An 11967-nucleotide genomic window follows, 5' to 3' on the forward strand; every position below is an offset into this window, starting at 1 on the left:
GTGGTTCTCAGCATTTTGTTTTAGTCAGTGCTAGGAGACTGCACTCAGCCCATGTCATCTCAACTGGCTGGCTTGGATGCCCTCAAGGTGCCTGGTCTACTCACCCTATGAGGATTTCTAGTTGTTGAACAGAGTTCTGGCATGTTCAGAGTGGCATATAAAACCTTTGTTGTTTTTCCTACCAGCATCATTTCATTAAAGTAGACAAAAGCACTAAGAGGAGCAGAACAAATTAGGTTTGCGCCTTTCTACTTACTAACTTTGAAAAAGAAGGTAGATAGTTCTAAGGATCATTTCACATTTTTCCGTGTCTACATTGCAGAGAAGTCAAAATTTAAAATTTGGACAAGACAGATGCATTCCCCTTACCTTCCTGCAATACCACAGACAACCAGAACTGCATCACACATACCAAAGAAGAGAAGGCTGAGTGAGAGATGAAATTCCAGTTCTGGTCATAGAAGAAAACTGATTTCGCAGGGGGAAAGGGGGAAGTTACTAATTAAAATTTATCTAAGAAACGTCTCAGTAAAAGAATCATCAATCTATTTCATCTGAAGTCTGAAAGAGGCACATTTGAGGCTGAAAATACAATAATTAACACACCGATGGTACTGACATAAAACACCAGTAGATGCTTTTTAACTGCTAATTAACCTCTGGCTTCTATAAATATCCTTTAAAAAAATGCACATCTTCATCACCTTTTTTGCTGCTCACTAGCAATCACATAGTTTATACTATTAGTCAGACCATGCTGCAGATTGCTCCTGGTCCTTTTGACCTGTTTCCATTTCCAAATTACTGCACAACCTTCCCAATCTAATGACACCTGCAAACATCTGCACTTGCTGCAGGTGTCCTTCCTATTTCTAAAAATTAATTAACGAAAGTTAATTATTTCTTAATGTATTGTTTCTCTCTCTTGTTTCAATTAATATCTGAGTTATTGAAGTGGATCATTTCTATTAGTTTGTTTTCACAAAGTTGGAAAACTCTAACTCCACTATCATCTTAATTACTTACAAATGAAGGGTAAAATGCCTTCTTTTCTGTGGCAAAGATCCAAAAGATGTAATGGAGACGGGATGTCGCGGCAAACCTACATTCCCTACACATTCCTCCAGTCTCAGCAGGACCACTCAGGCACTGGAGGCGAAGCGTGCGTGCCGTGCACAAGCACAAGTATACAGTTCCAGGACACAGAGCCCACTACATCTTTTACTTTATAATAGTGGTGCCAGATTTTCAGCAACACATGTTACGTTTAAACAAAGCAATAATTTAATATTCTGTCTGCTGCATAGAAAAAAATTAGTTCATCCTCCTTTTCCTCTCCCAAAGAAATAGCATTCCGATACTTTCTTACCTAGCTGGATTCCTATAGAAATTAAAAGGGGTTTGAGATCATTATCTCTTCATATGTATAATAAATCTCTGTGTGCGTCCGCATGTGTGCACACATACGTGCTTGTACATACTTGTGTGTTGTGCAAGAGAAAGGGAACGAGAACAAACAGTAGCCAATTTTAACCACATCTGACAGAGCAATAAAGTGCTGAAAATGCTACATTCCTATACATTTCATAAGAACAGGCTGCTAAGAAAAAGGAGACCCACTGCAGCTTGAGTTAAACCCTTATTAAACACCAAGAAAGCTGCAATGATGAAAGATGTTATGAATACCCACCCACAGGAAAAGCTGCAGCCAGAGCTTTCAGCTATGTAGACCTAGGAGAATCCAAAGATTTGCCCAAGGGAAACAAAGCCCTATCAGATTTGCAGCTCACAGGACTACTGGTTTGTGCTGGATTTCTAATCCATCACTGTCCTGCTCTGAAGATAACATACTCCATTTTTGCCCCTTGACTTCAGGGGAAAAAAAATTTTTTTTTTTTTTTTTAATACAGATTTCTCAATCCTGATGAGCTGAAACCTAAGATGAAAGGAAGGACCAGAACTGGTTCTTAAAAACCCCATGCAATACCCTCACCAGAATCCACACATACAGCACACTAGACAAAGAGAAAACAGCATCTTCAGTTTCTGGTGCACTGGAGACTGGAGAAAAACTTCATACTCTGTCAGCTTGGACTTTGGTCTTAAGTTAGCAAGAGTCAGTACTATTAAAAAGCCTTTCATCTCACCTTCTGACCTGTCACATCACTTATGTCCATTCTCAAAAGTTTGGTGAGGAACACGCATCTTCGGTCTTTAGATTTTCTTTTTTTTTCTGTAATACAGCTGGGGTATCTGTGCAGAGGACACAGCTGGAGGAGGGAGTTAAGTCAGGGTTCTTGGCAATGTTGACCTTGCCAGTGCAGTGCAGAGTCCCTGGCTCTGCTGGTCTTCCAGAGACACTCCTGCCAGTGTCACATCTCTTTGGCACATCACTTGGATGGTAAAGGAAAGCTGAAAGTGAGAGAGGACCCAAACCCAGTCATGCACCATGGATCAGTAAGCAGACTATCTTCAAGAAGACACTCAGTATAGTGTTTGTCTCAGTCACGTTTCCTCCCTGTTCGTAGCTTGGGAGTGGTTTGACAAAGTTTGTTTGCTTCACCCCCTAGTTGTGTGTTCATCACCTATCAGTCACACATCCAGGGACAAACTCTGGCACTCCAACATTCACAATCCCTTCTGGATGACTGCCTGACTTTTTATGTTCTAGTCACAGTAAGTCACCTTTCATCTATACCTCTCTTCTGCACTGTATACCCTCAGATCTTTCTTTGCTAGGCACGTTCACATCTCTAAAAATACAATCCAGGAACTTTTTATTCTTCTTGTTGTGTAGCAAGGAAACTTGTCTCTTAAGCTCAGCAGTCTTACTTTTGGGTGCTGAGGCAATCAATGCACCTAGGCTGCCTTGGATGCCTGTAGCCATATCTCGCAGTGCTCTGATACACTGTCCTTCCTCCCCCACACAAAGGAAGGAGAGCTAATGAAAGAGTTCAGCAGCCAAATCCTGCTATTCCCCTCTTCTTCCGAAAGAGATTAACTCCAGAAAAAGAGAAGTGCCCATTCTTATTGTAGGGTGACAAAGGGATGTGTGTGGTATTGTTATTATTCTTGCTGCTACATGTTTGTGAGGTTATTTTGAAATATTTTCTATGAAATTTTTTTGGGGGTCTTTTTTTGCAAAGAGTATAATAATGACCTAAATGGTAATAAGAATCTCCAAATCTTGGAGCAATAAAGTCTTCTGAACCCTTAACTTCTAAACTCTAACAGTCTTCTAAACTAGCTACATTTTGCAATTTTATGGGAAAATAAATACCCATTCAATTCAGTATGTAATATCTATCAGTCCCTGTTCTTCCTAGTGTAAGATATGTTAGATGAGTAGCCTACTTTTTGTGCTTTGTCATTCATTACTTAAGGATATAGAGAGGAAGTTAGAACGGCATGTTGGTTAACTAAGTAAATATTTAACAAATTGGCTCTGATTTTAACAATCTAAGGGAACAGTATCATAAAACCTTAGAAATTTGGCAGTATTCATCTGAGGTTTTTTATGTGACTCTCAAGTTAGTCATTGGAGCCATTTCATTTCCTGGATGAATTATGTAATTCCTGTAGTAGGACAGTTTAACATAAACACGTATAATAAAACAAGTCAGTTAAACCTGCAAGTTAATTCTAGGGCAAAGGGAGAAAGCTGCCTCCTTCTTATTTACTGTTCCCTAAGGAGTCAAGGCCCCAGAGCAGTAGGACTCTGTACGGACTAAAAGTTAAACTCACATTTGGTTTCTGAGTTCCTGGGACCCAGACCCTTACAGTTCTGTTGTAATTCACATTTGGACGTGCTGTAGTCAGCAAACATTTCCTTATACCCCTGATATTCAGGCAACGGAGGAGACAGGCTGGGAAGCAGGTTTCTAAAGGTCACAGAAAAAAAAAAAAACAGCAGAGAACAATTTCAGGGGTTTACAAATTACCTGTGAAATTTAGCAATCTACCCTGGGGCTTTCCAAAGGGAAAAGAAACTTACTGGTAAAAGTCAGCATAAAGGACTCCCATTTTTGGCTTCTGTAAAGTGTGAGTTAAACACCACTTTTGTCAAATAGAAATCTATAAGAATTATTGTATGTTAATGATTTCCCACAGGGGCAAAGAGGCAGCTATTTGCTCATCAAAAATGAGCAGCAACCAACACAACAGTGAGCTGATGATCCTTTCTCCCATTTCCTCATTGGTTTGTCTACTGTTTGTCCACATTTGCTGTGCAGGTCATCAGTATCAGGATTACAAGCAGAGACTTCACAGGGAACATAACTTGCGGTGTCTTAAGTGAAAAAGCCTCAACCTGCCCAGTATTTCATGGTTAATTCAATTCCCCATTTCAGCCTGTACCAGACTATTTAGAATGTATTAACCGAGTCTGAGAACCCCCAACTAGAGAGTATGCAAAGTATTTTCATTGCTGCAGCTAATCTATGAAGACAAATATTATTGTGTTTACACTGTTAGAAACAAAATATCCTTATCTCCAATAAAAAACATTTGCTCTTTGTTGGATACCAACACTGTTCAACTCCAAAGCTGTTTGAAATCCTGGCTTGTTGCTTATCTAACTCAGTGGTGCCTGTACTAGAAGGAAATCAGAGAACTCCCTCTGATACTGCTCTACCTCCCTGCTTGAGGACTCAATCTGTTGAGGATGTTCTCCTCATGAAATCTCTTTTGGTCATGGAAGAGATTACCCCCATTTCACAGACATGAGTGAGATGTGCAAGAGCGTCAAGAGCCTTGCCAGAGGTTACACATGAAATCTCATGGCAGGACCAAGTAATAAAGTCCCATTTTTTTAATCCCAGTCCATCCTCTATTTCACCATCTTTTTACCTCAAAGAAGAAAAATGGATCAACATTATTCCTTGTCCTCTCTTTTGAATAAGAACCTAATTATTTGACTACTGCTCTATTCCATTCTTCAGAAAATATTTTTCCTTACTTTTGTAGATTTTCCCCATACCTTCACAATTTACAAATTGCTGCCACACAGCACCAGTTAGTGTCCCTGGAAGCAGCAGGCCAGTTGTGGACACAGCTCCCAAGCAGTACCAGCCCAGGTTCTGTCTGTACTGTGCATCTGTAGTGATGCAGAATGAGAAAACTCAAGGCATTAATGGTGAGAGATGCTCTGAATTCAGCAGTATCTCACTGTCCTCTTGGGTGCCCCGATGCCTGAGCAGGGAATCCTGCAAAGCCCATAGAGATCCTGCTGCTGCCTGCCTCATGCTCTCTGCTTTGGACCATTTTGCACATGCTGATGTGTAGGAAGTGTCTCTTTACAGCCCTATGGTGTTAGAGCCAACTTGAGCTTTTCAGCCTGGATGTTAATAGAAGCCATTCCCAACATTTTGTCAATTAGTTCTACTACCAAGATACTGGATGGAGACAACTTAGATCTGGTTTTCCACCTTTTTTTTTTAAGGTTGTGCTGCACTTAATAAAACCCCCAAACTAATCTTTCCAAGCCCACCACCTGTGCAGTATTAGTAGCTGTTTCCTTGTGGGACAGTACACTTCTCTCAATCATCTCTGTACGGTTTTCAAGCCTTGCCATCCGCCCATCTAAGCTGTTAATTCTCTGTGACATTTCCCTGTATTTTTCTTTCAGAGAAGAAAGGGACCATTGAAGAATATCGTGCAGAGTCTCAAGCAGTTACCGAATTAATTCCTCAAGGATCGGGCTGGTGAGAGGGCAGCACAACTCAGAGGCAGAGCCCAGCAGAACTTGTGGAGGAACCTTTGAGCCAGCAGCATGCTGCTTGAAAAGCCTTTCTCCTTCAGACACATTCGTGCCTCAAATCACTCACTACCAAATATAGAATGTATTCTTTAAAGGATACTACTTTCCCCACATGAGGTATATAAAACTGATGGAAAAAGCAAAGCTGAAAAATACAAGGATACCATATGAGATGTGATTAAATCAAAATGCCCACACAGCCTGACCTGGTGGCCATACAAGCCTTCACTTTACTCGCACAGGTAGGCATATGAGATAGAACCACACTGCCCAGGGGAGTAGAGGTATCCACACACACATGCTGCCAGCTATGGGATAGACCACGTGGGCACGCCGGCGTTCAAGCAGCCTGTCTGCGTATAGGAAGGGGCATTCAGCAGGACCACTCTTAATAACAGGAAGATATTAAAAGTAACCAAAGCAAAGAGGCACTGGCGGTTCACAGTTGCTGCTCCCACTGTCATCATATCTGGCCATCACAGAAATGGTCAGTCTCAACTTTTTGTCTCGGTCAGATAGAAAACAATATTATCAGGTCCTTTCCCACCAGGGCTCCAGACCCAGGCACCCACTGCTCCCTTGGCCCCTGGCCTTTCTGCCCAGTTGCCCTCTGGCTGCTCCTGCAATGCAAGCACTGCAGAGTGATGGGTAAAGCAACAGTGCATGCCTTAGGCACACACACTCACCTGAGAAGCCCAGAAAAAATGCAGTGCAGTACATGTATTTTTACGTTTGAAGTGAAATAATGATATAAAAAACTGCCTAATTTGCATGGTTTACATAACATATCCTATAATCAGGAAAGGTAGTTCCTAGGAAAAAGTAAAGCATGAGTAGGAGAAGGATAAAGTCCTTCCTGCTACTTTTTAATCCCTTTCTTGCTGTATATGCTTCCTTTTTCCTTCCAAGGAAGCAGTCTTGCATTTTAGGGGCAATTCTTGATCTAAAACACATTCTAGATTCTTTCACACAAAGAAGAAAAAAATGTTTCTGATTCAGTCCTTACACTGGATAGTTGTTTTAGTCCCAAAAACTGTGGCCAGCAAGACTAGGGCAGTGATCATACCCCTGTACTCGGAACTGGTGAGGCCAGACCTCCAATTCTGTGTTCAGTCTTGGGCCCCTCACTACAAGAAAGACATTGAGGTGCTGAAGCATGTTCAGAGAAAGGCAAGGAAGATGCTGAAGGGTCAAGACAGAAAGTCATGTGAAGAGCAGCTGAGGGAGCTGGAGCTATTTAGTCTGGAGAAAAGGAGACACAGGGGGGACCTCATCGCTCTCTATAGCTACCTGAAAGGAGGTTGTAGCAAGGTGGGGTTTGGTCTTTTCTCCTAAGTAACAAGCAACAGAGCAAGAGGAAACAGCCTCAAGTTGTGCCAGGGGAGGTTTAGATTAGATGTTAGGAAAAATCTCTTCACTGAAAGGGTTATCAAGCATTGAAACAGGCTGCCCAGGGAAGTGGTGGAGATACCATCCCTGGAGGGATTTAAAAGCCATGTAGATGTGACCCTTAGGGACATGGTTTAGTGGTGTACTTGGCAGTGCTGGGTTTAACGCTAGACTTGATCTTAAAGAACTTTTCCAATCTAAATAATTCAATGATTCTAAAAAAGGACGAATAACTCTCTCTCCCTTTGTTTCTTTTCCACTTTTGCCCAGTCCCTGGTCTGCTTCCTCTGTGGCTGATCTCATCTCTGTGTTTTTCTCATATATCTTGTGAGATTGCTCACTCCATCCATCACCTGTGCATTTGACACGCATTTGCTTCCATGCCAAAGTCCCGAGTGAGCTCTGTTATGTAGTCCAAACCAGCTCGAAGTTGCAGCCACCTACCTTGTCTGCCAGCACTGCTTAAATTTCTCTCTCTTCAGGTATGTCCTTGACAGGTGTTTTGAGCTGATCCAGGCTTCGCTGTGGGGGCCCAAAACCCTCAGAGCTGGTGGTCCCAGCTGGACTCATTTGCTCCTTCCCACCAGTGCTGCCCTGAATGCCATTAAGGCACAACATTCGCCAGGAAACAATGACCTTGAGCAAATTCCCTCTGCTGCTGCAACACAAAGTGTGAAAAGCAAGATCACAAATACTGCTGCAAATACTGCTGATGCACATCTGCTTGAACATTCAGAGATCCCAGGTCATCTCAACAGCTTTTAGACTTTGTCAACATTTGCCTTGGTGTTTCTTTACCTCATACATAAAGACTAACCATATCTAAGCCACTATTCAGGCCAAAACTACAGGCTACACAAGCAAATGGACTGTTCATTTGTTGTGTAGTGTTTAACCATGGTATGAAATGAGCCATAAGAAAATGGCAGCCATTTACTGGAATTAGCACACTTAGAAATAGATTGGGATAGTCATAATAAAAAGATGCAACTTATACACCAGAAAAGCCTGTGCTTTGGGTTGTGTGCATCTGTTGCAAAATAGCACTTAGATGCTGCAGCACTGGGTGGTCATGCTGCTTGGTTGAATGAAGGGAAAAAAACAGACATGAGGAGAGAAAGCAAACTGTCCCTGCCCCTTGGGTCAGAGCACTGACAGTCTGCCCGCTCTGTTGCTCTGCCTGAGCACCTGAACGTGATCACACTTGCACTTCTGAGACATGAATACAAATATATCCCTAAAGTGCTGGCCAGCTGATTGCTTCTGTCTTGCAACATTTTGATATTGATTTTGGTATCCTTTTCTTATAAGGTTGATAAATACAATCTGAACATTGAGGAAACTGGAAGATCCAGTGTACTTCCACACTGACATTGCATTCCTAGAAGGTAAATCGAGTTAAGGCAAATCTTACCCCTCCGCAGGAACTCAAAGAAAACGCCACATACTCCTACTTTAGATCTTTGATCCACCAGCTTTACACATGGAGCACAGCATGCCTCCCATGGAATTTTGCTGAGGGCTATTTTTCCCTTGTACTGCCAGTGAGACCCCAGGAGGTGCAGTGTGCGTCTGTTCCAGCTGCAGGACAACAGCTGGGGTCAAGAAAATCAGAGGCAGAAGGGGCATCAAAACTATTTTCTGACTCATCACAAAAAAGCAATAGAGGAAAAAAAGTCTTTAAAATCCTCTCAAGATGTTTTTAATATTAAACATTAAAAATTATACAGATGTGAAACAAGTTGCTCCCAAATAAATGAGAACTTTACAATCAGCTATTAGAATACTATACAGTTTGTAGTAATACTATTAAAACATAAAAATATTTATAGTCTTCTCTTCTAACCCAGGGATGTGCCAAAATGCAAAAAATAATTCCGGTAACAAGAAGACTTACAGACAAAATTGTCCTGCAACATTTCCCAAGCTGCAAATAGTGGAAATGCATTGGGATCCTGCTTGTTCACAGACATGGTTTAAGCAGCAAACATCGGGTTTAAATATCAGGTCTCATCATAGGAGAGACACTCTACAGCTCCTGCTGGACACCTGGCAGTGGGTGTCTCCCACCTTGGTCTTGGTCTCAATTAAGTTAAAAGAAGTGAATGAAACAGCACACCACATTCTCTATACTCTTACTAATGAACTGTTTCTAGGTGCTCTAAGTTGGAAGTTTCTGAGCATCAGCCAATACTAGTCTTCTCATTATAGTGGTGCAAAGAAAGCCAGTAGTGGCTCCAAGGTTGGATAGGATTTAATGCTGAACACAGTGCTAACAGATGAGCAGAAGGTATAATCAATCTATTTCACTGTCAGACTGTTTGGGATTCTGGGAGGAGCCTACAGAGATATTTCCTTTGCAATTCAAGGCAAGGATCCAAGTATCTCCTAAGTAACTGTACCTTCTGGTGCTGCTTTCTTAGCTGCTATACTGGATTAGCCACTAGGGACTACAAAAGAAATTGTCCCATTCTGTTGAAGCCCAGTCAAGCAGGCAGTGGCAGGACTACCAGAGTCATATCCAAGTGGCCTGGCAGGGATGGGCACCTCAGTGGGGCTGTGCCACAGCCTCGGTAAGCCAGACCAACAGTGGATCATCCTGTCCTGTCTTGTGGTTTCTTATATCCCACCACGAAGTTCTTGCTTCCCTTTCTTGACCTATGATATCTTCTTTCTGTTTCCTTCATCCCTAGCTGTCCTTGGTATTTATAGAAGTTTTAATTCTCTTTTGTTCAGCTTTGTTTATTTTGTTTTCGTGTTGTTCTCAGTATTTCCACCCAAAGATACATGCTTTCTCCTCTCCTTTCAACATGCACATTTGGAACACACAGCCACTGTGTGAACTCTGTATTTGTCCCTGCACAACCAAGGAGAAGAGAGGCATTGAGTAGAAACGAGAAAAAGAAATAGGGAATGAGACTGAGTTCATTGCAGCTGCTGTGGTGCCTCTGAGCAAGGCTAGTCCTCCTACATGAGCCTAGAGCCTCCTACCTGCCCCATACCAACAGCAATGACTTTAGCAACCTAAATGTCACAAGGCTTTGCCTCCTTCTGCCTGACGTTCCGACAGTGCAGGGCATGTGGGAAAGAACTCGCCCATTAAAATAACACCTTCAGTGGATCTTTTCTGAACCTTCTAAAATGCCAAGCAGCTGCAGTGTTTCCAACAGGTCAGTGCAGAAGATACACAGCTCCCTGGATAACTCACCATTGTTCCCAGCTCTTCCTGAATTCTTTTGAATCCTGGTAACCCCCGCATCACACCCAGCACAAAGTGGGGTTCCAGCTGGCACTCTCCTACTGTGACATTGCACTGGGACCTGCCAGGACCTTACACCTCCTGTCCCAGTTCCTCCACCATGCTGGTGTGGAGGAAATGGATTGCTGCCTTTGGCTGGTGACCTCCATGTGCCCCTCAAAAAGAGGGATGTATGGGCCTTGTGAGCTCTTGCATACACATTCCTTGATATGACTGGAGTGTTATAAACTTCAGAGAAAAACAGGCTACCATTCAATAAAAGTAGTCTTAAAAATTCTTTATAGTAACAGCAAGTAATTTTTACGTGGCTGATTTCTTGAAATACTGAGTAATATCATGTATTCAGAGAGTCACAGCAAGGTTTTTGTCTTGAGAATGGTTAATTTCCTGAAGCACATATCAAAATCCCACCCAATGAATCCCTTCTGTGCAACCAAGCTTTCCTTGTTAAAATTCTACACAAGCATATTTCCTCCTGCTCCCTCAGGTACCATTCTCCCTATGTACACTGCAATAACAACTGCGCCTTTACTAAAATTGAACACAATAACCAGGTCTTTGTAGAGGATAATTAACAGCCAGCAGTGAATCTTTGTGCTTATTCAATGGGATATGAATGAGTTATGAAAATTCTTTGCTGGAGAGGTAATGGGATATTGTTAAGTTTACATATGCTTCGCCTCTTGCATGATAGCATATTTATGGTGTTCATAGTTAAAGTCAGAAATATGTACACATATATTATGCATTTGTATTCAGGCAGTTATGCCTCAACATGTTTGCCTCCCTTTTTGTCATTAACAAAATCCCCACTCCATCTGCATCTAATCTAAATTCCTCGTGTCCATTCTGAGCAGGATGAGTAGACCTGAGCCTCTCCAGCTGTTCCTAGAGATGCAAAGGTTCATTTCTGGAATTGAATTTCCACGGTCTTACATAAACTATCTAGGTTAGTGCCCTCACACAGGATACTTCACAGAGTACTTGGAGGTAAATATAATGACATTACACAGTTCTGAAATACATGGAGCCTGTAAATTTTTGTGTGCTTTTAATTTCATGATAGAAGACTGTCACATGGTTCTTCACTACTGACCAGCTAAGTATGTGAGGAAAGTAGCAACTCTCATTTGCAGTAGTGTATATATATCCATAGAGTGTATTCATGTATGTATATACATTATATATCTAAAATACAGAAATACCTCTCAACTCTAAGACTAAAAACCAATTGTAGCATAATTAAATGGGAACATAGTCTTTTTAAAGAAGAAATACTAATGACCATTGCTACAAAGGTAAAAGGAAGAAAATATGTCCAGATATGTTTAAAAAATAATTAGTAAATAAAAATTTATAATAATTATTTATAATAATTAGTAAAACAGAACAGCTCTCACCTGGCTGCACATTGCACGTGAACTCCCTCATCACCAGGGCGTATTGAGTGCAACAGACAGATGGGGATGTGCTGAGCTTTGTTGCTGCTGTTACTTGAGTCTGCATTGCTAGGCACACACAAAAACTTGGGAATGCTCCCAGAAAAGGACTCTTTTCATCT

The 11967-nt window shown here is 41.7% G+C and overlaps 1 long non-coding RNA gene across 2 annotated transcripts; it reads right to left on the reverse strand.

The window, feature by feature from the left end:
* Nucleotides 1–427: 427 nt before the first annotated feature.
* Nucleotides 428–11967, reverse strand: LOC113994486. 2 transcript variants are annotated; one of them, XR_005566032.1, is made up of 4 exons: nt 11807–11967; nt 7592–7802; nt 3745–3881; nt 428–2412 (listed from the first exon to the last, which is right to left on the reverse strand). It is a non-coding gene; the product is annotated as an uncharacterized LOC113994486 (long non-coding RNA). The 2 variants fall into 2 exon arrangements; XR_005566031.1 differs by lacking the exon at nt 11807–11967 and adding an exon at nt 10281–10346.

The sequence above is a fragment of the Pipra filicauda genome, unplaced genomic scaffold, assembly GCF_003945595.2.
Source record: "Pipra filicauda isolate LSUMZ 115617 unplaced genomic scaffold, ASM394559v2 scaffold5_size6683894_pilon, whole genome shotgun sequence".
Lineage (NCBI taxonomy): Eukaryota > Metazoa > Chordata > Aves > Passeriformes > Pipridae > Pipra > Pipra filicauda.